General features: G+C 41.7%; 1 non-coding gene across 1 annotated transcript; it reads left to right on the top strand.

Moving 5' to 3' along the window:
* The first annotated feature begins 21,945 nt into the window (after positions 1-21,945).
* On the top strand, positions 21,946-22,018 carry TRNAR-UCU (transfer RNA arginine (anticodon UCU)). The gene has a single exon. It is a non-coding gene; the product is annotated as a tRNA-Arg (tRNA).
* The last annotated feature ends 4,448 nt before the right edge of the window (positions 22,019-26,466 follow it).

The raw sequence follows: 26,466 nt of genomic DNA, 5'->3' as shown, positions 1-26,466 counted from the left end.
AAAGACTGGAGTATGTTAGCTATATGGGGAGGGCATTGGAGCTGGTGAAGGAGATGGAAGCATGTGAGATAGGAAGATACCTGTGACTAGGTTAGGGCAGTGATCTGTGTCCCAAGTGGTCCACGAGGTCAGTGTCACGAAAGGAGAGATGATGACCTCAGATGATGGAAGAGTTCTTAACCAGGAGGTGAACACATACAGATCAAAAAGTCAAGATGAGGCCACAATGGTAGAATGAGCAACCAGGTTAGTTGTTAACAAAGTTAAGAGAAAAAAGAGGAGAAGGAAGACATGCAACACAGGTTGATATGCATTATAGGTGATCTTTATTCAATGTCCAGCACATGCCGCAGGTCAGGTTAGTTTAGGTAAATGCAACAGAGAGAAGAATCTCTTTTCTGGTTGTTGTTGTTGTTGTTGTTGTTTTTTACCATTGTAACATATCTAGATGAGGAGGCAGTCTTTCAAACTTAAATGAGAATGGATGCTCTTTCAAATATAAGTGAAATAAACAAGATAACTCTTTCAACTAGCATGGAACACTAGTTTTCACAAAAATTAACAAAATATATTAAAGGGTTGTAAACAAGCTAAAGAATGGGCACATTAAAATACTACTAAAGGAGGTCAGACTCTTGCTCTTTAGTCCCTAATTTGTGTCTGACTCTTTTGCGACACCATGAACTGTAACCTGCCAGGTTCCTCTGTCCGTGGAATTTCCAGAGCAAGAATACTGAAGTCAGTTGCCATTTCCTCCGCCAGGGCTTCTTCCCACCTCAGAGATCGAACCTGAGACTCCTGCATTGGCAAGCAGGAGTTTCCAATGGTTCTTTATCATTGAGCCACCAGGGAAGCCCAAGTCAGACTCTACAGAAATTTAATTTATTAAAAAAAAAAAAAAGGATGCTTTCCCAAGATCCAGTCTTTGAGTTTTCTGTTAGTAACAGGATCCTGGGTTAAAATGTTCCAGGAATCTTACCCAGTAGGATAGCTCCCATATTCTTATGTCTCTACTTAATTAATCCCATTGACTCCATTACGAAACCAAATAAAAAACACATGATAATTCTGAATAAAATGTCTTGTAATCAGAAACATCTTGATCATAGCTCTAAGCAAAACGTGAAGCATAGGGTATGTTTCGGTATACAAGTGTCAGTTCTGATGATCCTTCCCACTGCTAGCTGACTAGCTCATAGGAACCCCCAGAATTATGGCCACTAATTTAACCTGATTCTGACTCTGGTTTCTGTCTGTGAGAATTCAGACCTGAAATCTCTGACTCACATCTCAAGTGACAATACTTCTGATCCAATGTGGAGAGAACCAAAGATTTCCACCGGCACATTTATGACCAAGATAATGTTGCTGCAAGTGCCTTTGGCCTTAGAAGATTAATTAATCCAGATATTACTATACTACATCAACGTCCCCTATTACATCAACAGAGGTCTAAAAAAATTAAGGTCTGTCCCTTAGGCAGGCTTCTTTAGATTGAGATCAAACCTTTCTGACCAGAAGGGGTATTCTGAGTGAGTAAACAGCTCCGTTTTTGGTTCCCTTAAATTTGATGTAGCCAAGTTATCTGGCCCCAAATATAACTAGATAACAAATGCAGTCAGCAAGAGCTGAGTTTATGAAGCTTTCATTTGTATCTATTTACATAAACAACTTGCTTTAAGAATGTCTTGTAATTGTTTATATGACAAATCAAAGCTGCTTTGTGTTTCTCCGGGGGGGAAAGAAATAGAGCCACTTAAACACGTAAGAAAAGTTTGCAACTGCCGAGACAGTGTGAGTTAAAAGACACTGCTACAGGCAGTAATGGCAAAAATCGTTTTACCCAGAGGGTAGGCCACTCAGAGGGTAAGCTTCCCCGGTGGCTCAGATGGTAAAGCGTCTGCCTGCAATGCAGGAGACCGGGGTTCAATCATTGGGTAGAGAAAATCCTCTGGAGAAGGAAATGGCAACCCAATGCAGTACTCTTGCCTGGAAAATTCCATGGATGGAGGAGCCTGGCGGGCTACAGTCTATGGGGCCGCAAAGAGTCGGACACGACTGAGCGACTTCACAAGCCACTCGGACACTGTGCACCCACGTGTGAAGTTTCTCCAATTCCGAGTATGATGAGGGAGTCAGATCTATAATTTCTAAGTTCCGTTCCAGCTCTGAGAGGTTGTAATTTCTGAACAAACACACCCTTGCCTTCTTGATATTTTTCCAGTGGCAAACCAAGTCGTTTTGGTCCATATGTGAAACCTACTTTTATAATTAAGGCCTCCACTGGGCCGGCCCACAGAGGAGTGGGCTGTGCCCTATGGAGGCGGAGTCGACGCACGCGCACCATGCTTCCTCCCTGGCATCAGGGCCATCCCAGGGTTTGGGGTGGAGGGTGGGTGGTGGATAGTGTCCCTACCCCGAGGGGCGGGTGGGGGGTGGTTAGTGGGGGGCGGTGTGACGGCGCTAGGTCACAACCCTGAGGGTTAAAGGTGCCCCCTCCCCCCCCGGTGGTTTAGGTGGGGGCTCAGAGGAAGTCAAGCAGTTGAGCATCTCGGCCCAGGGTCAGGAATGAGAGGGTGAACGGGCCTTTCTATGAGGCCAGGCGAGGTGGGGGGAGGCCCTTCCTGAACGCGCCACCATGTCTCTCTCTGTGCCCTTGGATGCGCGCGGTTCAGATCCAGACTCCTGGCTCGTACCCAGCTGGCTGAAAGGGCAGAAGGGTGGGTGATCAGCGCCTCCATCCCTTCCAAGTTGCCCCTGCCCGGGTGCTCTGGAGCAAAAGGGAGGCCCTGCACTCAGCCACCTGATCGCCAGGCCTGCTGAACACCCTGCGGCCTGAGATATGCGGAGCCACGGCAGAGCTGTATTGAAAAAACATGGCCATGAACTGTGCATCCACGTGACCATATTACCCAGGGGAAAGCTGCATGCGGTAAGCGTGTTGTGCTAATTCAAGTACACACTGATCTTTAAGGGCGGCTCTAACCAGACCAGCAAAAGAGAGGTGATCAACAGACACGCCATGTGAAAATGCTGACTGGGAGCCTCGTATCCACCAGGGCCAGCCTTGCAAGACCTGGTGCTATACGCTGCTGGCCCGACCAGTTGTGAGGAGCGTGCCAGGTGTGGTGAGACACCCAGGGAAGCAGCAGGGACCTACAAAGACCTTGAAGCTAACCAGGCAGCTTCTGCCGAAGTGTGTAAAGATAACCATCTACAGTCAGAACAAACAACAGCCCCACCTGAAACTTGGCACTGGCCACTCTTTTCCCCTTCAGCTGTGTCCCCATCAGTTCTGAGAGATCACTCTACTCACCGGAAAAACCTTGTTTAGCCCCAGGACCATCAGTGGAGCCTTATACTTGTACCCGCCATCCCAGCTGAGGAATACAAGCGACTTACCAAGTCGCTGAAGCCAAGCCCAGCAGCCATGGAGCTCCAGGGAGAAGGCGATAGCGCCCAGGTCTGCAGCAGCTGCCTTCCCACGGGGTCTGGGGCCACCTTCTCTATTAACACTGAAGGTGAAGGAGTCCAGGATGCCGCCTGCACACCCTGTGTCCACGGAAGCATACCGTCTCTCCCGGTCACAACACCTGTGTGCCTAACAAAGGAGCAGTGGTGTTCATGGCATCAAACCCACGGTGGCAGAGGGGAGCAGGTGGAGGTCACCCCTTTATTCTTATTCTTCAGATAATGACCTTGGTAAAATATCCAGCATGCACCAGCATTACAGGGCTTTATACAGTTGTCGAAAATGTAGACATTAATAATATAAATATAAGTGTGCCATGAAATATGTAAGAAAAGAATATTGTTTTTCAACAGTGAGTGGGAGAGAGGTTGTGAAGTGGTGGCTACATAAGAAAATTACAGGACTTCCCTGGTGGTCCAGGGGCTAAGACTCCATGCTCCCAGTGCAGGGGATCTGGTTTTGATCCCTGATGGGGGAACTAGATCCCACATGCCACAAGTAAGAGTTCACATGCTGTAACTAAAGATCTGCATGCTGCAATTAAGACCCAGTACAGCCAAAAAAAAAAAAAAAAAAAAAATTCCTGAGCATTTATCTGAAGAAAATGAAAATACTATTAGAAAAGATACATGCACCCACCAATCTTCAAAGAAGTATTTACGATAGCCAACATATGGAGACAACCTAAGTGTTCATCAGCAAATGAAAGGATATGGAAGAAGTATCTATATACACAATGGAATATTACTCAGCCATAAAAGAATGAAATTTTACCAATTACAAGAGCATGAATGGACCCAGACCTTTGTAAAATAAGTCAGACAGAGAAAATACACTTATATGTGGAATCTAAATATAAAACAAATGAATAAAACAAAATAGAAACAGGCTCACAGATACACAGAACAAACTAGTTGTTTGAAAGGAGAGACGGATTAGAGGAGGAAAGAGGTAATGTAGGAGACTAAGATGTGCAAACTATTGGGTATAAAAGAAATAAGTTACAAGGATGTATGTACAACACAGGGAACATATCAAATGCTTTATAATAAGTTTAACTGGAGTATCATCTATAAAAATATCAAATCACTAAGTTGTACACCCAGAACTAATATAATATTATAAATCAATTATATCTCAATAGATAAAGAAGACAGTGTGATGCTACACAGTAACATAATCCCAGCAAGTAGCAGAGAGGAGGTCTTTAACCTCCTGAAGGCAGCATTGTGGTTGGGTGACTGCCTTTGCTCATTTTAGTGACAAAGTACCTTCAAAGTAATCCCTTAAGTGAACCACACAACCCAGCTTATACATCATCAAATGCAACTGGGTATTCCATTGTCAAAGTAGATGCCACTTATTACCTACTAGGTGACACAGGCATGTACATTATCTCCTTCCCCTTAACAGTTTTTGAGACAGGTACCATTATCTACATTTTACCGATGACAAAACTGCACTGAGTAACTTTCAAAGCTGCACAGCTAATAAGGGGTAAAGCCTAGATTCAAACCCAGAGCCAAGGTTCTTAATAGCAACCAGGATGTATCTGGGCATTTTGCGGGGAAGAAACTAGAGAAGGGGGCTATTCTGGACGATAAAGAGATAAGTCACATCTTTCACACAAACATAAACAACTTTGTTTTAGAGGTAAAGAAAACAAGCATACACCATTAGTGTCTAGGTAGAACACAAAGGATCCCTGCAACAGGAAGTGACATCCAGTTTAAAAAGATGAAATAAATGCATAGATTCAAAGCTATGGTTCCAGTAGTCATGTATGAATGTGACAGCTGGACCACAAAGAAGACTGAGTGCCAAAGAATTGATGCTTTTGAACTTTGGTGCTGGAGAAAACTCTTGAGAGTCCCTTGGATAGCAAGGAGATCAAACCAGTCAATCGTAATGAATATTCATTGGCAGGACTGACGCTGAAACTCAAGTTCCAATACTTTGGCCACCTGATGCAAAGAGGTGACACTGGAAAAGACCCTGATGAAGACTGAAGGCAGGAGGAGAAGGGGACAACAAGATGACGAGATGGTTGGATGGCATCACCAACTCGATGGACATGAGTTTGAGCAAACTCCGGGAGATAGTGAAGGACAGGGAAGCCTGGAGTGCTGTAGTCCATGAGGTTGAAAAGAGTTGGCCACAACTGAGTGACTGAATGACAACCACATTGTGTATTTTGATGCCACTCTCGAAAGAGCTTGCAACTTATTGTGCAAACTTATTGAAACAGGATGTTGTGTTGTATATAAAGCACAATCCAACAGATGCATGCTCTGAAGGGAACTGACTAGTAGCCAGTGTTGCACTGGTTATGAGTTTATCTCTCCTTTCCTTACATAAGCATGTTTATGTAACATCAATACGCAGAGCAATAGCCAAAAGATGCTGTGATAACTGATGAGAACAAAGAAGTTCTGCCCAGCTCAGCACTTCCAGACAGTGCTGCCTTATGAAGAAGGTATTTCTTAGTAAGAGATGCTCACCTTGAGAGCACACCTCCTAGAGATGCATAGTCGGTTCATTTATTTTTACTGCTTCTTTTGGATAGTAGTCTGTCTTTAATTTCTATTTATGATTATGTTTTTCTAATTAATTAATTAACTTTTTATTTTTGGCTGCACTGGGTCTTTGTGGGTGTGTGTGGACTTTCTCTAGTTGCAGTGCACAGGCTTCTCTTCGTGGTAGCTTCTCCTGTTGCCTGAAGCATGGGCTCTAGGGCACTTGGGCTTAGTTGCCCCAAGGCATGTGGAATCCTCTCAGATCAGGGATTGAACCCCTGTCCCCTGCATTGACAGATGGGTTCTAAACCACTGGACCACCAGGGAAGTCCTATGGTTAGGTTTTGATTTAAGGAACTATAAATTTGTCAAAGTTTAAAAAACTGACCTGGCTGAATACCTGGTCACCTTCCTAAAGGTCTGTTGAAAGAATTCTTTGTTAGGAAGTATTTTAGACATAATGATTTATAATGGTATTCACAGAGCTTAATGTTAGGTCTGAAGGATTCACTTGTAAATTATGTAGATTTGAGTTACATTCATGCTAATTGTGTTAGTTCAGAAAAGTATTTATATAGACATTAAATCACTGTGTTTTGGGAGACACTGTTCCACTAGACCTGCCTGTGGTTAGACCTGATTACTTCAGTCTTCCTCACCACTTCAGCTCTTACTTTAATTGGTGTTTATGCACACCCCATAAGTATATAATTATCTGTACATATCTGCTCTACACCCTCTAATTTGCTTTGACTCTTTTTTTTTTTATTGCATTGAAAGTTTTCTTTTTAGTATATATATATATGTCTTCCTCCTCCCCAAGACTCAAAACTCCTAGCAAAATATTGTGAACACACAACAGGATTTTGTCTGACGGTAAAGTTCCAAGTCAATTAGTGAGTTTCGAGTCTTGCAGCTTTGGAGATGTCTCAAAGGAATCAAGCCTAAATGATTCCTCCCAGATACCAGTCATCTCTTGGGTGGTTTCTTGTCTTTCAATTACTTGTTTATGTAATCAAATGGCCACGGGCTCCTCTGAGAGCCCGTGTTAGAAGGAATTTCAACATCTAAATGAGCATTCATCTGTAAAGGATCTTACTGTGTCTAGAGGCTAAGAGAGTTTAAATGCATGTCTATTTCTATGTTATTCACTTCCTTTCTTATTCACTTTTTTCCAGGCTTTTCCCTCAGATATATCAGTAATACCTCATTTCTGCAAGCCTGTGTCTACAAGTATCTTTAGAGCTCTTTTGCGTCCATCATTTACCTTATTTGTGAAAACCAAGTATTTTCCACTGTGAACTTCTCTAATGGTTCAACTGGGGGAGTGATTATTTTCCATGGCAAAGCACTCTTCACTTTACAAAGGAGACCAAGGACCTCTCATCTCTTCTTTGTATAAATACGAACTGAGCCCATTTTGCAGGATGAAAAGAGTTCTGGGGATGGATGGTGGTGATGATACTACAATAATGTGCATGTACTTAATGCCACTGCAGTCTACCCTGAAAAGTGGTGAAGATGGTAAAGGTTATGTTAGGTGTCGTTCGCCGTGACTGTGCAACGTCTGCTCTTGCGCATTAACTGTGGCCTGCACCTCGTGTGGTCCATGCTGCGGCCACAACAGTGAGTGACAAGAGCCTGTCGCTGCCCACGTGGCCCGGTCCAGCGGGGCCATCTGGTCGACTGACCAGGTCATGCTTCCATGTGGCACAGTGCTGGGCGAGGTGTGTAAGCTATATCCCTGGAACTGAAAACCTGCCAGTGGGCACCTAATTTACCTACAGGGACTCTGAGAAAGACTAGCATTGGAAGGCGATGTTAACATGAGATGGGTTTGGTTATTTCCAGTTGGCAGAGAAGAGCTTCAGCACTGAGGGATTGGCCGAGGCAAAGAGTACGAGGTCGGGGATAATTCTATGTGTCTGAGCAATGGAAGGAAGACCTGGCATGGCTGAGGAAATTCATGCGAGTAAAGTGTGGAAGGACAAGAAGCTGGAGAGGAGTCAGCATCCAGATCTTTCAGGTAAAAAAAGATTTGGATTTTACTTCAGGTAAAAGGAAAGCCACTGAGAGGTTTTAAGCAGGGGGCTGGCCTGGTCTTATTAATATTTTAAACAGAACACTCTGACTGCAGTATAGAGGCTGGGTTGAAGGGGGGAAGAGTTGAAGAAGAGAGAATAAATAAGAAACTTTTGAGAATAAAAATATAGTTTAACTTAAAAATGCAATGGAAGGGACTTTGCTGGTGGTCCAGTGGCTAAAACTCCGTGCTCCCAATGCAGGGGGCCCACGTTTAATCCCTGATCAGAGAACCAGATCCTGCAAGGTGCAACTAAGGATCACACATGCCACAATGAACACTCGGCATAGCCAAATAAATATATATATATATATTTTTAAAAATCACAATGGGAATTATATTTTTACGGGCTACCTGAAAGGTAATGCAAATACATAAATGCAGAATATATCTATCAGTATTGGTTTGCTTTGCTGTAAGAATCTAAACTTTTTCTTTGACCCTGTTTTTTTCTCTGTCAGTACACTTAAATTTGCTTTTCATTGTATTCTTCCTGAATATATAGTGAATGATTTTTGACCAATGAGAGAATTTACAATAAAGCTATTTGTAACCACATGTTAAAGCTCAACATTCAGAAAACAAAGATCATGGCATCCAGTCCCATCACTTTATGGCAAATAGATGGAGTAACAGTGGAAACAGTGGCAGACTTTATTTTGGGGGGGCTCCAAAACCACTGCATATGGTGACTGCAGCCATGAAAAAGATGCTTACTCCTTGGGAGAAAAGTTGTGACCAACCTAGACAGCATATTAAAAAGCAGAAATGTTACTTTGCCAATAAAGGTCCGACTAGTCAAGGTCCAGTAGTCATGTATGGATATGAGAGTTGGACTACAAAGAAAGCTGAGTGCTAAAGAATTGATGCTTTTGAACTGTGGTGCTGGAAAAGACTCTTGAGAGTCCCTTGGACTGCAAGGAGATCCAACCAGTCCATCCTAAAGGAAATCAGTCCTGGGTGTTCATTGGAAGGACCGATGCTGAAGCTGAAACTCTAACACTTTGGCTACCTGATGTGAAGAACTGACTCACTGGAAAAGACCCTGATGCTGGGAAAGATTGAGGGCAGGAGGATAAGGGGACAACAGAGGATGAGATGGTTGGATGGCATCACTGACTCAATGGACATGAGTTTGAGTAAATTCTGGGAGTTGGTGATGCACAGGGAGGCCTGGTGTGCTGCAGTCCATGCGGTCACAAAGAATTGGACACGACTGAGCGACTGAACTGAACCTGTCCCACATCACTCATATGTAATGTATTACTATTGTGATTATTTAAATACTGGATGATGAAGATAATGTAAGCAACATTTCACTGACTGAAAAGATGTCCAAAATTATTGACTGCAGTCTTACCCTCAGAGGTTGCCGCTCCTTCTTATGTGAACCATCTTGATTCTTCCCTGGCTGATGGACTCTGGAGTCCGAAAAGAAGGGACCTGGAGAAGGAGCGTGTCTTTGGAGTGGGCCACATACTTCAAGAGGTGTCTGTTTCAGCATTAAAGAATTAAAACATTTGAATCATCCAAAGCCAAGGATTGGCAGAAAACACACACAGAATGAGGGCAGATTTCCCATCACCAACAAGTGAAGATAAAGTTGCAGTGATAAAAATGTCACGAGGCATTCCTGGCAACACTGGGTCCTCAGTCTTCATCTCATGAAGCAGAAGGATATAAGAACATACTTCATAACTCTGCCTACTGCCTGAGTCAAACCCTCACGGCTGTTCAAACTAGAGAACGGGACTCTGTGTCCCTGCCCTCGGGGTGGTGATCTCAGCACCATCGTCTTCCTGGCAGACTTCCCACGCTCTTCTCTGGGGCTCACCGGCCCCATCCGCCTCTCCACATTGCTTTGTGTCTGTCCAGATCCAGTACTCTCAGAAAATAACTGAGAACAAAGTGTAGATGGAGGAAGGTGCATACTGCTCAAGGATATTAACTGCTAAAACAAAAAAATTTCCCCTAACCTTTCGGTTAACATAATAGTTTCCCCTCATACAAGAGTCTAAACTGAGCTGGAAGATGGAGATGAGGGGATGGGGTTGGATCTGCTGCACAGAGTTACTGGGGAATCCAAGCTGCCAGAGGCCCTGTCCCCAAACACAGGTGGCTTCTTGGGGAGGGAGTGGGAAATGGAAAGTTGTTGTTCAATAGGTATAAAGTTACGGTCATACACGAGGAGTTAGAGCTCTGTAGTATATAACATAGTACCCCTCCTTAGTGATATGGTATTGTGCACTCAAAAGACCCATGGTCTTTTCTTTCCAATGACTGAAGCAACTTAGCACGAGGATGACATATATTTCAGATTATTTTTCATCATAGGCTATTACAAGGTATTGAATACAGTTTTCTGGACTATATGGTAAGTCCGTATTGTTTATTTTATGTACAGTAGTGTGCATCTGTTTCTCCCATACTCCGAATTCATCCCTTCCCCCTCCCTTTCCCCGCTGGTAACCACAAATTCATTTTCTACATCTGTGAGTCTCTTTTGTATGTAGATTAATTTGTATCATCTTTAGATTCCACATCTAAGTGATACCAAGTAACACTTGTCTTTTGCTGTCTGACTTGTCTTGCTTTGGATTATTCTTTCAGAGAAGAATGTATGAAACAGACATTTGCAGCTCTAGTGAAGTGAAAGTGAAAATTGCTCAGTTGTGTCCGACTCTTTGTGACACCATGGACATAGCCCGCCAGGCTCCTCTGTCCATGGGATTCTCCAAGCAAGAATACTGGAGTGGCTAGCCATTCTCTTCTGCAGAAGATCTTCCTGACCCAAGGATTGAACTTGTGTCTCCTGCACTGCATGCAGAATTTGCTGCAGCCTTATTACTCTTAATGTCTTTTGACTCACTGGAATTGGTGATAATCTAAGATCTGCAAACTCAAAACAGACTTTTAGTTACTGATGCTTATCAGACACCTGTATTTTAATTTTAATACCATGACTAAAATGAGGGAGTGTAAGGGGAATCCCCAGCACTCAGATGAAACTTGAATGCTTCAAAAAACAAACTGATTCTTTGGGCTTTTTTAAATTTTTGGTAATAATTTTAAACCACTTTTATTTATGCTGTTGTTAAGTCCCCCCTGCCTAAACCTACTGAATCAGAAGTCTTGTCTCAACAAGCCCTCCAGGTGATTCTGAATACTAACAATAGAGAACCACTGCCTCAGAGACTAGCTAAATGAGGATCCTTGGAACGCTGGAGTTCCACTTTTGATTGTCACAATGCCGGGTGATTCTGACTATTAAGTATCTTCTGATTAAATGGCTTTATATTCACTGTGCCAATACTAAAAATCATATCCTTGGAAACTATTCTTCCAGATTCCATCCAAACATCAAAAGAACTCAGAACAGATTAAATCATTACTTTCTTCTTCAAACAATGCATGCAAAATGCCAGCCTAAGAAATGTACAAAAGTTGTAAATCAGCTATATTCCAATATAAAATGCATTTTTAAATAAATAAGGCAAAAAAGAGAAATGTACAAAAGTGAAGTGTCCTGGTTGTGACTAAGGGGTGATGGTGGAGGACCTAGAACCTTACTTGTTGACCTTCCCAAGCCCTAAATCTGCCCCTCCGCCAGCCCTACAATGGCCCTGGAGTCACCTCTGTGGAGTTTCTGTAGGAAATCCTTTTTTAAAATTTTTATTGGAGTACAGTTTATTTACAATGTCCTCTTAGCCTCAGGAGTACAGCAAAGTGAGTCAGTTATAAATATATCCAGTCTTTTATTATTATTATTTTCCCATATGAGCCATCACAGTACTGAGTGGAATCTCATGTTCTATACAGCAGGTTCTTATTAGTCACCTATTCTATTAATATATATTGCTTGCTTGTTCAGTCACTTCAGTCGTATCCAACTCTTTGAGACCCTATGGACTGTAGCCCACCAGGCTCCTCTGTCCATGGGATTTTCCGGCAAGAGTACTGGAGTGGGTTGCCAGTGCTTTCTCCGAGAATTGTGTATATGTCAATCCTAATCTCTCAAGTTATTGCCACCCTCCACCCCTTATTCCCTTGTAACCATAAGCTAAACCTCCACATCTGTGACTCTACTTCTGTTTTATAAATAAATTCATTTGTACCATTTTTTTTTAAAAAGATTCCACATAAAAGTGGTATTTTATGATACTTGTCTCCTCTATCTGACTTAACTTCACTCAGTATGACATCTCTAGGTCTACCCATGTCGCTGTAAATGGAGTTCTTTTTTTTTTTTTATGGCTAAGCACAGGATACACTTTGAAAATCATTTGCTCTTAGACTAGTCATCTGGCCCTTCATCACATACTGCCTGGGCCTTGGATCCAAGCTTCTCACGCTCAATTGTCTCCTAGAACCATTGTCAGAATTCAGGGAAGCTCTTTATTACATTTGTCAGTTTCTTTTAAAGGCTACGACTCAGGCACAGACCTATAGAAGAGAATCAAAGGGCAAAGTGAGAGGATGAGGGAGGGGGCGTGGGGCCCTGCCCTCTCTCAGTTTGCTGCCCTCACTGAACCAAAACTCATCATCCACCGGGAAGTTCTCTGAACCCTGTGGTTTAGGGGGTTTTAGGCAGATTCCATTCTGTAGGATTAGATCAGTGAACTCAATGTCTGAATGTGCAGCCCCTCTCTTCTCTCTGGGGCTGAGAGTTCCAACTCTCCAATCACACAGTCTGTTCCTCTGGCAACCAGCCCCCCTCCTGAAGTTACCAAGGGATCCACCAAGAGTCACTTCAGTGGCATAAACTCAAGTATGGTTGAAAGGGGTTTGTGCTAAGTAACAGAAGACACTCCTGTCACTTCTTCCCTTCAGGATATTTCAAGGGTTTTGGAAGATCTGTGTCAGGAACCATCGACAAAGACCTAATACATAGTTCTTAAAGGATCACACTTCTTATATTTTCCTTTTGTGTTATTTTATCATTGCTTTTTGTTCATTTAATTTTTGCATGGACTCAATTTCTGAGTCCTTTCATGCATAAAGTAGAAGAAAAGATTGTGAAGCACTAAATAATGTAACGGGCACACATGTAATCAAAACCAATATAGCCAATAAGGTAGCCAGGAAACTGAAGGCATGGGTTCCGTGTGCAGGGCTTCTTGTATTTTTCATAGTTCTTGTATTCTTCCACGTCAACTAAATGGAAGAAGGAATATAACTGGCACATGGAAGACACAGCCCAGCAAGGTGGCAATGAGAGTCAGCAGCTATTCATGTGGTTTTTGACTTTAAAACAAAATCATATAGGACCTTTATTTCTCTCCAGTGGACCCTATATTTAGGACGATTTTATTCACTAGACCAACTTACTAAGTAATAAATTATTTCTCCAAATTTTCATCATGTAGATATAGGTCAAGCATTCTCAATGGGGGTAAAAAATGGTTTCTATGGAGTGGCTGAAAATATCTTACTCTTCTTATATATAAAGCACAGATATATATGGACACAGAGATATAACAGTGGATAAAAACATATGTAAAATATCTATGATATTAAAGTGTCATAGGAGGGTTGTTAGGAACAAAAATACATCTAAAAGATTCCTCAGGGGATAATAATGGGGGAAAAGGTAATGATGCATTCATATAGGGCTTCCCAGGTGGCACTGACTGTAGAAGAATCCGCCTGAGATTCTGGGAGACTTGGGGTTGGTCCCTGGGTCGGGAAGATCCCCTGGAGAAGGAACTGGCAACCCACTCCAGTATTCTTACCTGGGAAACTCCATGGGCAGAGGAGCCTGGTAGGCGAGAGTTCACGGGGCCACAAAAAGTTGGACACAAATGAGCAGCTGAGCAGCTGAGCACAGGCACTCATATAAAAGACTTCCGAGCAGAAGATTTGATCTGTGAGACTTACCTGTATTATCACACTCAGTTGGAATTCCAGTCAAAAGTCAATAAATGTCAGGACTTCCCTGGTGGTTCAATGGCTAAGACTCAGTGCTCCCAATGCTGCAAGTCTGGGCTCCATCGTTGGTCGGGGAAGTAGATCCCACATCCTGCAGCTAAAGATCTCATATGTCCCAATGAAGAGGGAAGATCCCTTGTGCTGCGACCAAGACCTGGTGCAGCCAAATAAATAAATAATAAAAGAGAAGAGCAGGCAAAAATGGCGATAGGGGTCACAAAACCACATCACTGAGTAAAACAGGAAGCCTGTGGAGGGTTTGAAGAGAGGAGTTCATGATGTGATTGTCACCTTCAGAGGTTGGCTATCTTGCAGAGAACAGACCTTGGTTTGGTAAGCATGAAAGAGACCAAACCAACTAGAAGACTAATGCAATAGTTCGAGCAAGAAACAGTGGAGGCTGGCATAGGATATTCTGATTTGGGATATGTTTTTACAATATTTTTTTTTTTAAATCCAAAACAGCTCAATATTCCCATAATAAAAGTTTTTAAATTAGGAACTGCAGCATTATCCCAAAGTTCTAGGTCTTACTTGGGGGGAATCTTTGGTAATTCTTCAGGTTGGCAAAAAATAAATCTGCAAATCTCACATCTTCTTTCATAGGAAAATTCTGTTTGTAGCTGGACTGAATTACTACTTGGACAAAGAGTGGCTCTTATTAAAAGACAAGCTTCATATATTTTACACGTGTATGTGTGCTCATTCACTCAGGCATGTTGATTCTTTGTGACCCCATGGACTGTAGCCCGCCAGGCTCCTCTGTCCATGGGATTTTTGAGGCAAGAATAGTGGAGTGGGCTGCCATTTCTTTCTCCGAGGGATCTTCTTGATCCACAGATTGAACCCGTGTCTCTTGCATCTCCTGCATTGGCAGGTGGATTCTTCACCTCTGTGCCACCTGCGAAGTTCATTTTGCTACATGAATGTTCCTTTATTTTGGAAGCTGTCAGTATTTCCCAACTGAAAGTAGTCTAAGTTGACGTAACATGCTATACCCTGTAGCTATTGAAGTACATTTGTATTTCCAGAGCTCAGAAAGTACACAGTGAGCATTAATGAATCTTTCTAGGCAATTTTTAAACTTCTGGCACTGATCAACTGTTACACTTACTGTGGTGAAACTTTCTTCCAGATAAAATCTGAGTTTGGCTCTGAAGTCTGTTTTCCAATCCTATTAATCAATTTTGCAAGCTGCCTCAAATTCCTTTTGGTGAAAAGCTGTCGTAAATAAGTAAAAATAATCATTGGTTAGTTCGGAAGTGGGGAAGTACAAGCTAGAATACACGCAAGGCATCAGGGTTGGGACATAGTCTGCATATGAGAAAGACGGTTTCTTCTCTGTGGTTACATGGGTCATACACTTATCATCCTCTCCCCAGGCTAATACAAAAGGCTGTAAGGAGCATATAATCCAAGAGTCTACTATCAAAACAAGTCTATCTCATGAAATGTGAGCTTCCACTTCATTTTAGCAATGACTTGAGATCATTTGTGAGGGGTTATAAAGCATGTTTTCAGAATGGACCCATATTTCTTACAAAGAATAGAATCTATAGAGGAAAAATAATAAGACTTTTAAAATAGAGGCTTAAACTGGCTTCTTCATTTCTTGAGTGAGAGTAAATATATTGCTAAGTCATATGTGGGTTTTCCAGGTGGTTCAGCAGTAAAGAATCAGACATGGGTTTGAATTCTGGGTCAGAAAAATCCCTTGGAGTAGGAAATGGTAACCCCTCCAGTATTCTTGCCTGGGAAATCCCATGGACAGAGCAGCCTGGTGGGTTACAGTCCAAAGGGTCGATAAGAGTCGGACACAACTGAACAACTGAGAAAAGTATTCACAATATTCCTATATTTGTAGACCCCAGAGAACTCAAGACACTCAAATTGTTGATGTTTAGGAAGTCAGTTCTGATCTACACCAGCCAAGACCAGGAGCCCATTTACAATATTTGAAAACTTAATGGAAGTTCTAACTAGGTTTGGAGCTCTAGAGATGAAATAGTACAGGAAAAATAGTTTGAAAGTCAGCAAAGGCCTACAAATGTTAAGGGGTATTCTCCTTAAGTCTTGCTCTTAAGACTAACTTTTTGTAGTTGTTTAGGTCCTTATATGAAAAAAGAATGTATTTTGTTAGAGAAGAACAAAAATTGAATTTATGGCTAATTTTTCTCAATAGTCTTTTTCTACAAGACCTTACTCCAAGGATATTCAGAGAAATAACATTCCAGCTCCAGAGACAGTTCCCAGAGTCAGACACACTAGAGTCAACATATTTCAACTCTGGGTTGCATGTTTTAGCATTCTAAACTGCCTTCTTTCCAACACAGCTGGGCACTAAATTTCTTTCCCAGGAGGTGATTGAAACAGTTTGAGGATCATGGTAATATTGTATCACTGTTATTTCTGGATTTGCTGGCTGTCCTTTGGTTACATAAGAGAGTGCCTTGTATTTATGCGGAAATGTACACTCAAATGGTCATAGTTAATGTGGTGGCATGACTAGGATTTACTCAAATGGCTCTGGGGAAAAATAAAAACAACAGAAAGAGAATGATAAATCAAATGTACAATGTTAATACCTGGGTGATGAAATGAGGAAGGTTTTTTGCATTGTTCTTGCAACTTTTCTGTAAGCTTGAAAGTATTTCAAAATAAGAAGTAAAAACTTTCAAAGGGCACAGTTTGAAGAGCCTCCAACTGGCCAAAGTTTGCACTATGTGAAGCTCAAAAAAAAAAAAAAAAATGACTGTAATTTTAATCTGATGAATAAATAAGAATCTATGAGTACACAATGATATTTAACAAAGGCTGAAAGAAAACAAGAGAAAGGAAGGGAGAAAACAGGAAAGAGAAAAAGAAGTGGCAGTTACTATTATTCCAAAAGTTTAATTTGAATTTTTTTAGAGAAAAAAATTAAGCATTTACTCTGCCATCAGTGCCAACAATCAATAAACAGTGTGTCCTAAGAAGGTTGATGTTTGACAGAAAACAACAAAATTCTGTAAAGCAGTTATCCTTCAATTAAAAAAGAAATAAATTATAAAAGAAATATGAGAACTTTATGTGAGCCAAGCCAAGGAGTATAGCCTGGGAGACATGGATTCAAGAACCACTTGCACTGTGTTCTCCTATACTACAAAATTGGGAAGGGGGCGAGGGAGGGTGGGCTTATGTAGGCAAAATCCACTGAGTTACATAAATTATTTGTACAGAATTAGGACTGGAGCTGGCAAGAAGTGAGAGTGCTTGTTAAGCAAGGATTGGTTGGGATCCAAAATGGTTGCACAGTTTATAAACGGAGACCTTGAGATCCTAAGTTTGCAGCTGCCAGCAGATACTCTTTCGAAAATGCCTGGTGGGGTCCTTGAGTTTGACACAGTTCACAAAATTCAAATTCTCAGTGATACAGGAACAAGTCTGAACAGTGGCCATCTGGCTCCATTCTGGATGCCTGAACCATAGTCACTCCATTTTGATTTTTAAATGATCTTAAATAGGTTGTCATTGTCTTTTTTTTTTTTTTTTTTTTTTTATGTGGACCATTTTTAAAGTCATCATTGAATTTGTTACAATACTGTTTCTGTTTTGCTTTGTTTTGTTTTTGCCCTAAGGCAGGTGGAATCTTAGCTCCCAGACTAGGGATTGAACTCGCACACCCTTTATTGGAAAGAAAAGTCTTAACCATTGGTTACCGTCAGGGAAGTCCCTCATCCCTCATCATGATCCCTCATCATGATCTTTTAGAGATCTTTTTGAGAAAAATTATCATCATCACCAGTTGCTGAGTGAAAGGAATATTTTCTTTTAGGAAGAATGTCCACTCACATGTTAAAGAAATGATAGACTAAAAATCACCATTTAACAGCCACTATATGTGTACCTATGGTTGATTCATGTTGATGCTTGACAGAAAACAACAAAATTCTATAATCCTTCAATTAAAAAATAAATTAATTAAAAAAAAAAACCACCAAAGAAGTAATCAGTTATGCAAAGATCATCAGTGCATGCTGGGGGGAAAAAGTGTGTGTGTGTGTGTGTGTGTGTGTGTGTGTGTGTGTGTAAATACACAAGTAAAAAGATAAAGACAGTAAAATAGTGATATGTTATTGAATCTATGATGGGTGTACAGACATTCTCTGCATTATTCCTTCGTCTTCTTTTTATGTTTGAAAAGTTACAAATGTACAAAATCCTTTTCAATATCAATGCCACTCTATATTTGACTAAAGTATAGAAATCAGGAGAGAATCCATCCTATCAGTTGTTAAAAGACTGTGAAATATTTACTGCTTTGCTTACCCCCTCAACCACAAAATATATTATTGGAGGGGATTTTCTGCTGGCTGCTGAATTTAACTAAAGACCTTAATCTCTGAGAGCTGCAAGATGATTTGCTTGGCAGGTGCACAAAAGTGTTCAAGAAAACCCGGCATAGGGGGATTTGTCCTTAAGTCCCCCAGTGATGAGTACTCCTGGCACCAACCACAGAATAGGCTGATTGATATTCTGAAACTAGAAAGTAAATCTCTAGTTGCACTTGAGACTTACCATCTGAGAGTTGGTATTATTCACAAACTAGGATAACTGAATTCTTTCTTATTGTCTACCCTTTTTAATATACACCTATCTCAAGAAAAGTCTGAGGAAACTGTGAATATTAAATTATTTCTTGTATTCATGAATACTCACTCTGGTATTCTCTTCACCTGAGAACTATCTCCATGGTGGTACAGGGCAAAGAGAAAGCTCAGGATTCCCCTGGTGGTCCAGAGGCTAAGACTCCACGTTTCCAAAGCAGACAGCCTGGGTTCAAACCCTGGCCAGGGAACTAGAGCCCATGTGTTACAACTAAGCCCATGTGTCTGCCCGGTGCAGAGAAATAAATAAATATAAAAACAACGTGGAGAAAGCTCAGTAATTCTAGCAAAACTTTAGTGAACCATCCTCAAATGAACAAATCCACTCATAGCTCATCTCCAAAGAAGATGTCCAGCTTCTAAAGCCATTCAGTATAAAGCTCTTACAATAAATACAATTTTCTGCACAAACATAGCAGAGTGATTTCTAATGTTTCTATTCTTGTTGCAAAATATACTTAAAATTATTTTAATATCTAAATCTCTGAATCATACCACATCTAAATATGACATGTCTTTGTGGATAAAAACAGATCTGACCTACAACTGTGCTGTTTATGTGGCCACATGGCCTACTGCTCCCTGGGGACCAGAGGGTCACTACAGTGACAGTATTTAGCAAACTGAAATGAATTGCTATCATATGCTAAAACTGAGCCATCTATCATAGGCCTGCCACAAACTCTAAGATGGAATCAGCCAGCTCTACAATCATGTGCAGCAAAACTCCCAAATGATACAGGAGAACAGTAGAAAAACAGAATTGCATCAAACTGTAGGTTCCAGGGAGAGTTTGTTGGGGGTAGGCAGCATAAACAACTCTGCAGAAAAAGTTTCAAGGATCCTTGCTTTAAATACATCAGTTGTTAAAAGGATGGGTTTTCATGAGCTCTCATTTTAGCATCTAGTAAGTCTGTAACTGTACCTCAAGGGAGTAATGGGGTCTTCAAACTGGGGTGCACACTCTTCTGGATATGTACAAGAAGATTCACTGGAGAAGTTTTATTTACTTTTTATCTAAACACAAGTAAGCTTTACTAGTACTTAATATACAGGCTGACATTGGAAGCATCCCTCCAGCTACATGTTAAGCTGCTATCGGCTTATGACCTATGGACACCAAGGAGAACCCAATGGGACGCCGCACATACGCTCACAAGCACCGTCAGGGTCCAGTCTATTCATATAGAAAGCTGTTTTGCATGACGCAGGGAAGCTGGGTCATGTGTTACCAATGGATGGGTTTGGGAAAAGAGTTAATACAAAAATAAGTGCAAACAACAAGGTCCTACTGTGTACCACACGGAACTACATTCAGTAGCCTGTGATAGACTATGTGGAAGTGAAAGTCGCTCAGTCAAGTCTGACTCTTTGCAACCCCATGGACTACACAGTCCATGGAATTCTCCAGGCCAGAATACTGGAGTGGGTAGCCTCTCCCTTCTCCAGCATAATGGAACAGAATATGAAAAATAATATCTATGCATAATAGAGTCACTTTGCTGGACAGCAGAAATTAACATAGCATTGTAGACCAATGATGCTTCATGAAAATTTTAAAAAATCTGAAATAAAGGTAAAAATATGTCATAAGCTGAGACCCAACTGAGCAGTGAACCCATAAATAGATGTCATTTTCAAGGCATTAAGATCTAAAGAACTTACAGATAGTAGAACTACTTCTCAGTGGGCTGAATAACATTTATTATCTCTCTCGCTAATCTGCAAACAAAGATGTAAGTTCAAATAGTTGTGAATTGTAGTGGTTGACTAAATGTAGGTAAATTTCTATATTGAAGGGACAGGGGCATGATAACTAATTATAAGCAGGGAGTGAGTCAGTTCCATCAAATTAGCTGATGTGTCAAACAAGGGAGCCCTGAAATTGCAGTTCTCATGGGAAGAGGCTGCAGGAAAGCCAATGCCTTGAGAAGCACACGAGGCCAGGCCAGCTAACTTGGTGACCCTCCATCACACTTTAGGTGATCTGAGCAGCTTTTGGATTTGATTTCACTTGAGACACTGAAATCAGTACAGTTTACTCTCTCATCTAGGCATACGTGGGGCAAGAAACATTTCCCATTCCAACCAGAGGTTCTCAAGAGTTTATGTACTCTAAGACCAACTGTAATAGTAAAACAATGAAAAATTACCTGATATTGCTCTACGAATGTCACTGTGGTCAGTTTATATGCATTATCTATATCATTACACAACGGTTCTGAAGAAGTTTTATGACTCTGACCACACCTTATCTTAAAACAACCATGACTTAATAACTTAATTTATATAAGCCAAAGACATATGCAGACCTTCTTTTCCCTGATAACCATTAAAAAGCACAAGCTTTCCTTATGCAGATATTTCAGGTTTGTTTTAATTGAGTTCAGTTCAGTTCCATTGCTGAGTCATGTTCAACTCTTTACGACCCCATGGACTGCAGCATGCCAGGCTTTCCTGTCCATCTCTGACTCCCGGAGCTTACTCAAACTCATGTCCATTGAATCGGTGATGCCATCTAACCATCTCATCCTCTGTCGTCCCCTTCTCCTCCTGCCCTCAATTTTTCCCAGCATCAGGGGCTTTTCAAATGAGTCAGTTCTTTGCAACAGGTGGCCAAAGTATTGGAGTTTCAGCTTCAACATCAGTCCTTCCAATGAATATTCAGGACTGATTTCCTTTAGGATGGACAGGTTGGATCTCCTTGCAGTTCAAGGGACTCTGAAGAGTCTTCTCTAACACCACAGTTCAAAAGCATCAATTCTCAGCGCTCCGCTTTCTTTATAGTCCAACTCTTGCATCCATACATGACTAAGGGAAAAACCATAGCCTTGACTAGACAGACCTTTGTTGGCAAAGTGATGTCTCTGCTTTTATATATGCTGTTTAGGTTGGTCATAATTTTCCTTCCAAGGAGTAAGCGTCTTTGAATTTCATGGCTGCAATCACCATCTGCAGTGGTTTTGGAGCCCCCCCAAAATAAAGTCTTCCACTGTTTCCCCATCTATTTGCCATGAAGTGATGGGACTAGATGCCATGATCTTAGTTTTCTGAATGTTGAGTTTTAAGCAGACTTTTTCACTCCTCTTTCACTTTCATTAAGAGGCTCATTCATTCTTCTTTGCTTTCTGCCAGAAGGGTGGTGTCATCTGCATATCTGAGGTTATTGATATTTCTCCCGGCAATCTTGAATCCAGCTTGTGATTCCAGCTTGTATGTTTTAATTATTCCAGTAGATCACTAAATCTGCTTCCAATTCCTTCAGTGTGAAGCTTTTCAAAATGCCATCTATGAGGGACTTCCCTGGTGGTTCAGTGGTTAGGATTCTGCACTTCTACTGCAGGGGGCTTGGGTTCGATCCCTGGTCAGGGAACTAAGATTCCATATGTCGTGTGGCATGGTCAATAAATGAAACAAAACAAATCATATTAAAGACCCATTCCCTGTATCTCTGTGCTTCTGATTAAAGCCCAGCCCAGGGACTGCTGAGGTCTGTGGTAACTCTCAGTACCCCAGGGCCCTCCTGGGATTGCTCAGAAGTACAGCTTGAAACAAGAAGTTGATGCCATTTAAAGCTACCTCCTGGCTCAGGGGGGACCCTCCAGGAAGATGGAACATATGTTATCTCATTCCAAATTTTCTTTTCTGGAAAGAGGAAAGAGAAGTGTAACAACCATTCATGAGAACTTAATATAGGCTCTGTGGTTCGCTAAATGCTAATATATTTGTTCCCTGGAGACACAAATGGCAACCCACTCCAGTGTTCTTACCTGGGAAGTCCCATGGACAGAGGAGCCTGGCGGGCTATAGTCCTTGGGGTCACAAAGAGTCAGACACGACTTTGTGACTAAACAACAATAATATATTTGTTATTTTCCATGTTGGCAGGCTCCAGAGTCACAAGACCTCATTCACACCTTGTTACCCCATTTATGAGTTATTTGGGCCTTGGTTTCCTCATCAGGAGAGAAAGGATAATAATAACATCTACTTCATAGGATTGCTATGAGGATGAAATGAATATTTTTTCTGAATAAAGTGCTGAGAACATGACAGTTACACAGTAAGCTGTCTAAGAAAACCACTCCTGTGTTGTCTACCACAACACACTCCACTTCTGTATTTTCAGTTGGAAGGACTGACTGCTGAAAACCAACCCATAGAAAGGTGCCCTTCAGCTGAATTTGGACTTTATTCCTTTGACTTCCCCTCTGCCTGGAACAACAGTGTAACTAATCTATTACTGGCTTGAAATATGTTATTTCTTTATTGGTTTATGAAATATTGGCTTGCAACATATTATTATAAATGATAATTCCTGTAGTGAACCTGTGTTAAATAAATTACTGGTGAAGACAGTCTCTGAGAGTAGTTTGCCTCCAAATAAAACATCTGTGCTTCTGACTGACCATCCATAAATCAAAAGTCCCCATGATCCCTTCCTTGGGTTTGACTGATTTGCCAGAGTGGCTCACAGAACTCAGGAAAACAGTTTACTTACTAAATTACTAGCTTATTATAAAAAGATATAACTCAGGAACAGCCAGATGGCACAGCTGCAAAGGGCCAGGTACATGGAAGGGGCTGAAGCTTCCACATCCTCTCTGGGTGTGTTACCCTCCTAACACTTCCATTTGCTCACCAGCCTGGGAGCTGTCTGAACCCCATCCTTTGGGGGTTTTACGGGGTCTTCCTGAAGTAAGATGACCAAAGATATCTTTCGCCATCTTTGATGGGGCTTCACAGGTGGCTCAGACGGTAAAGAATCTGCCTACAACCAGTGCATCCTAAAGGAGATGAGTCCTGGGTGTTCATTGGAGGAACTGATGTTGAAGCTGAAACTCCAATACTTTGGCCACCTGATGTGAAGAGCTGACTCATTGGAAGAGACCCTGATGCTGGGAAAGATTGAGGGCAGGAAGAGAAGGGGACGACAGAGGATGAGATGGTTGGATGGCAACGCCGATACAATGGACATGGGTTTGGGTAAACTCTGGGAGTTGGTGATGGACAGGGAAGCCTTGTGTGCTGCGGTTCATGGGGTCACAAAGAGTCAGACACGACTGAGTGACTGAACTGAACTGAACAATGCAAGAGACCCAGGTTCGATCCCTGGGTCAGGAAGATCTCCTGGAGAAGAGAATGGCTACCCACTCCAGTATTCTTGCCTGGAAAATTCCATAGGCAGAGGAACCTGGCAGGTTACAGTCCATGAGGCCACAAAGAGTCAGATATGACTAAGCGACTAGCACACATACACACACATACACGTATCATCCCCCAGCCCCTCTCCCCTCCCTGGAGGTCAGGGGGTGGGGCTGGAAGTTCCTACCTTTTCAGTAGCCAGTTGGTTCCTCTAGTGAATGGCATTCATCCCTAGGGGCTTTCCAAAAGTCACTTCACTAACATAAACTCTGGGTGGTGAACAAAAAATGAATAACAAAAAACACCTTTCTCACTCTTATCACTCAGGAAATTCCAATGGTTTTAGGAACTGTGCCAGGGATAGAGTCAGAAGACTAACTACATATTTCTTATTATTAAACACAGCATCACAAAAGCACTCAACACAAGTTGGTTGGTTTAATCTAAATTCTGATAACAACCCTACAGGGTAGATAATAGTAATTCTCCTTTTGCATGGAAAAAGTAAGCTCAAAGTGAGTAAGCAAATTTTCTTGGTCCCGCAGCAAGTAAGTGATGATGCTGGTATATTTGCACTTGAGCTAGTTGGCCTGACTTGACATTTTAAGCTCTTTTCTGTCCACCACACAGCTTCAAAGAGAAAAATCTATATGGCAGAAATGAGAACCAAGCAGAAACTTATGAAACAGAGCATCACCCTGTGGGGCCCTCCCAGGGAACAAAAGCTTTTCTGTGCCCCCTGTTTCTGGTGTGTAGGAAAAAGCCTTCAGCCTTCTAGACTTTCCTTGAGTTCCAGAGGGCAGATCTGAGCCATTACTAAATAGGGAAGGTGGGGGGGTACAGAAACAAAGGAAAAGCAGTCAGGAAACCACAGCACAGCATGAAGACAGAGTTCGAGTTCCTTCTCCAGGGATATATACAACCATCTGATGCATATCTTCCAGTTGTTCTACAGGAACCAAGGCCCCACCCAGGTGGAGGACGGCAACTTGGGGCTGAGCAGGAGATTCCTGGAACACCGCCCTATTACCTCACCAGCAACCAATCAGAAGGAAGTCATACCCCCTTCAGCCCAAATGCTGCCTTTAAAAAATCTCCCCTGAAAATCATCCAGGAGTCTGCCTCGGTCTTTCGAGCACAAGCTCCCCATTCTCCTTGCTGGGCTCTGCAATAAACCTTTTTCTGCCCCAAGCTCTGATGTTTTGGCTTGTTTAGTGTCCCTGTGCATTGGGTACGTGGCCTTGAGTGTGACAATACTTACAGAACAGGGGAGGCTATCCAAGTCATGTCTGTCCTTCATTCCTATTTTGGTCAAAATATCTGGAGATCAGATTTGCTCTAAATTCTTTCCAGAATATAATGATTATGGTAATGAACTGTGAACTCTAAATTCTGAGGAGCTATTTTATGAGTTGTGGGAAAATCTAATTATTTCTTCAGTGATATGGAATAAGCTATGTATGGAATGTGGCTTTGGAGTTTCAAGTTTAACCGTAAAACTGTTATTCTTGTTACTGTTTATACAAGAACCAATTTAAATACCTACCCAAGTTCTGAACTACTTACTGCCTGTACCTCAGCTTTCCCCCTCTTCCCTCTTCCGTTTACTTCTACATATGTTTGTGCAACAGACACTAGAAAAACTAAGCTTTTTTTCTCATTATTTTTTTTTTCCCCTTAGTAACTGATATGCTTTACTTTATAAGTAAAGAATCCCTTAACATTGAGAGAGCTAGCAAGGAATGACGACACAGCATACTTTTCTTTTTTCCATGCTGTAGGGAAGTGGGATAGTTCAGGCACCACATCTAATCTCTTACATAAGACTTATGCAAGAGATGTGAGCCAGTTTTTTCCTGAAACAGTGCCAGAGCTAATTCAGATATTGAAGGGCCTCTGCTTCCTAATATTCCTGGTAAGCATGGCATAAGCTTACTTTACTTAGTTCACTTAGGTTATTTTTAAACCATATGGGTAAACACACACATACACACATTTAAAAACATCCTTGCCAACACAGGGCAAGCTCATACTGTATTTGTTCAAGTGTGCTTAGCCTGGATGGGGAAGGGAAATAGAGAAAGTTTTGGGATGATTCATGCTACTTTTTCAATCTTTCGTAGAAAAGTACACAATAATTGAAGACATTTCAGAAACAAGCTATTGATACTCATCTGGACTTTGGTAGGACATAACTCCAGTGTGGAAGGCAAACAGTCCTAGCAAGTGGCTCAGGAACTGGAGTTCTGCTACTTCAAGTGTGGGGTTTCCCAGGTGGTGCAGTAGTAAAGAGTTAGCCTGCCAATGCAGGAGACTTAGGAGACACGGCTTTGATCCCTGGGTCAGTAAGTTCTCCTGGAATAGGAAATGGCAATGCACTCCAGTATTCTTGACTGGAAAAATTCCATGAACAGAAGCCTGGTGGGTTGCAAAGAGCTGGACATGACTGAGCATGCATACACGCAGTTTAAGAGTGGTGAGAGTTAGGCAGCAAAATTGATTAAGCTAAAAGTTGAGTGACTCTGACAAAGACAAAGGGGAAATCAGAAGCAGAGATAGATCAGAGATCCCCTCTGGTCGACCAGAGTCTCTGGGAGTGTTGTGTGACAACATTGTCTTTTCTCTAACACGTGACTTGTGTCGGCTGGATGAGCAGAAACAAGTCCTGTTAAGATA

The sequence above is a fragment of the Muntiacus reevesi genome, chromosome 10 (assembly GCF_963930625.1).
Source record: "Muntiacus reevesi chromosome 10, mMunRee1.1, whole genome shotgun sequence".
Lineage (NCBI taxonomy): Eukaryota > Metazoa > Chordata > Mammalia > Artiodactyla > Cervidae > Muntiacus > Muntiacus reevesi.
This window is presented reverse-complemented; position numbering and strand designations above follow the sequence as displayed.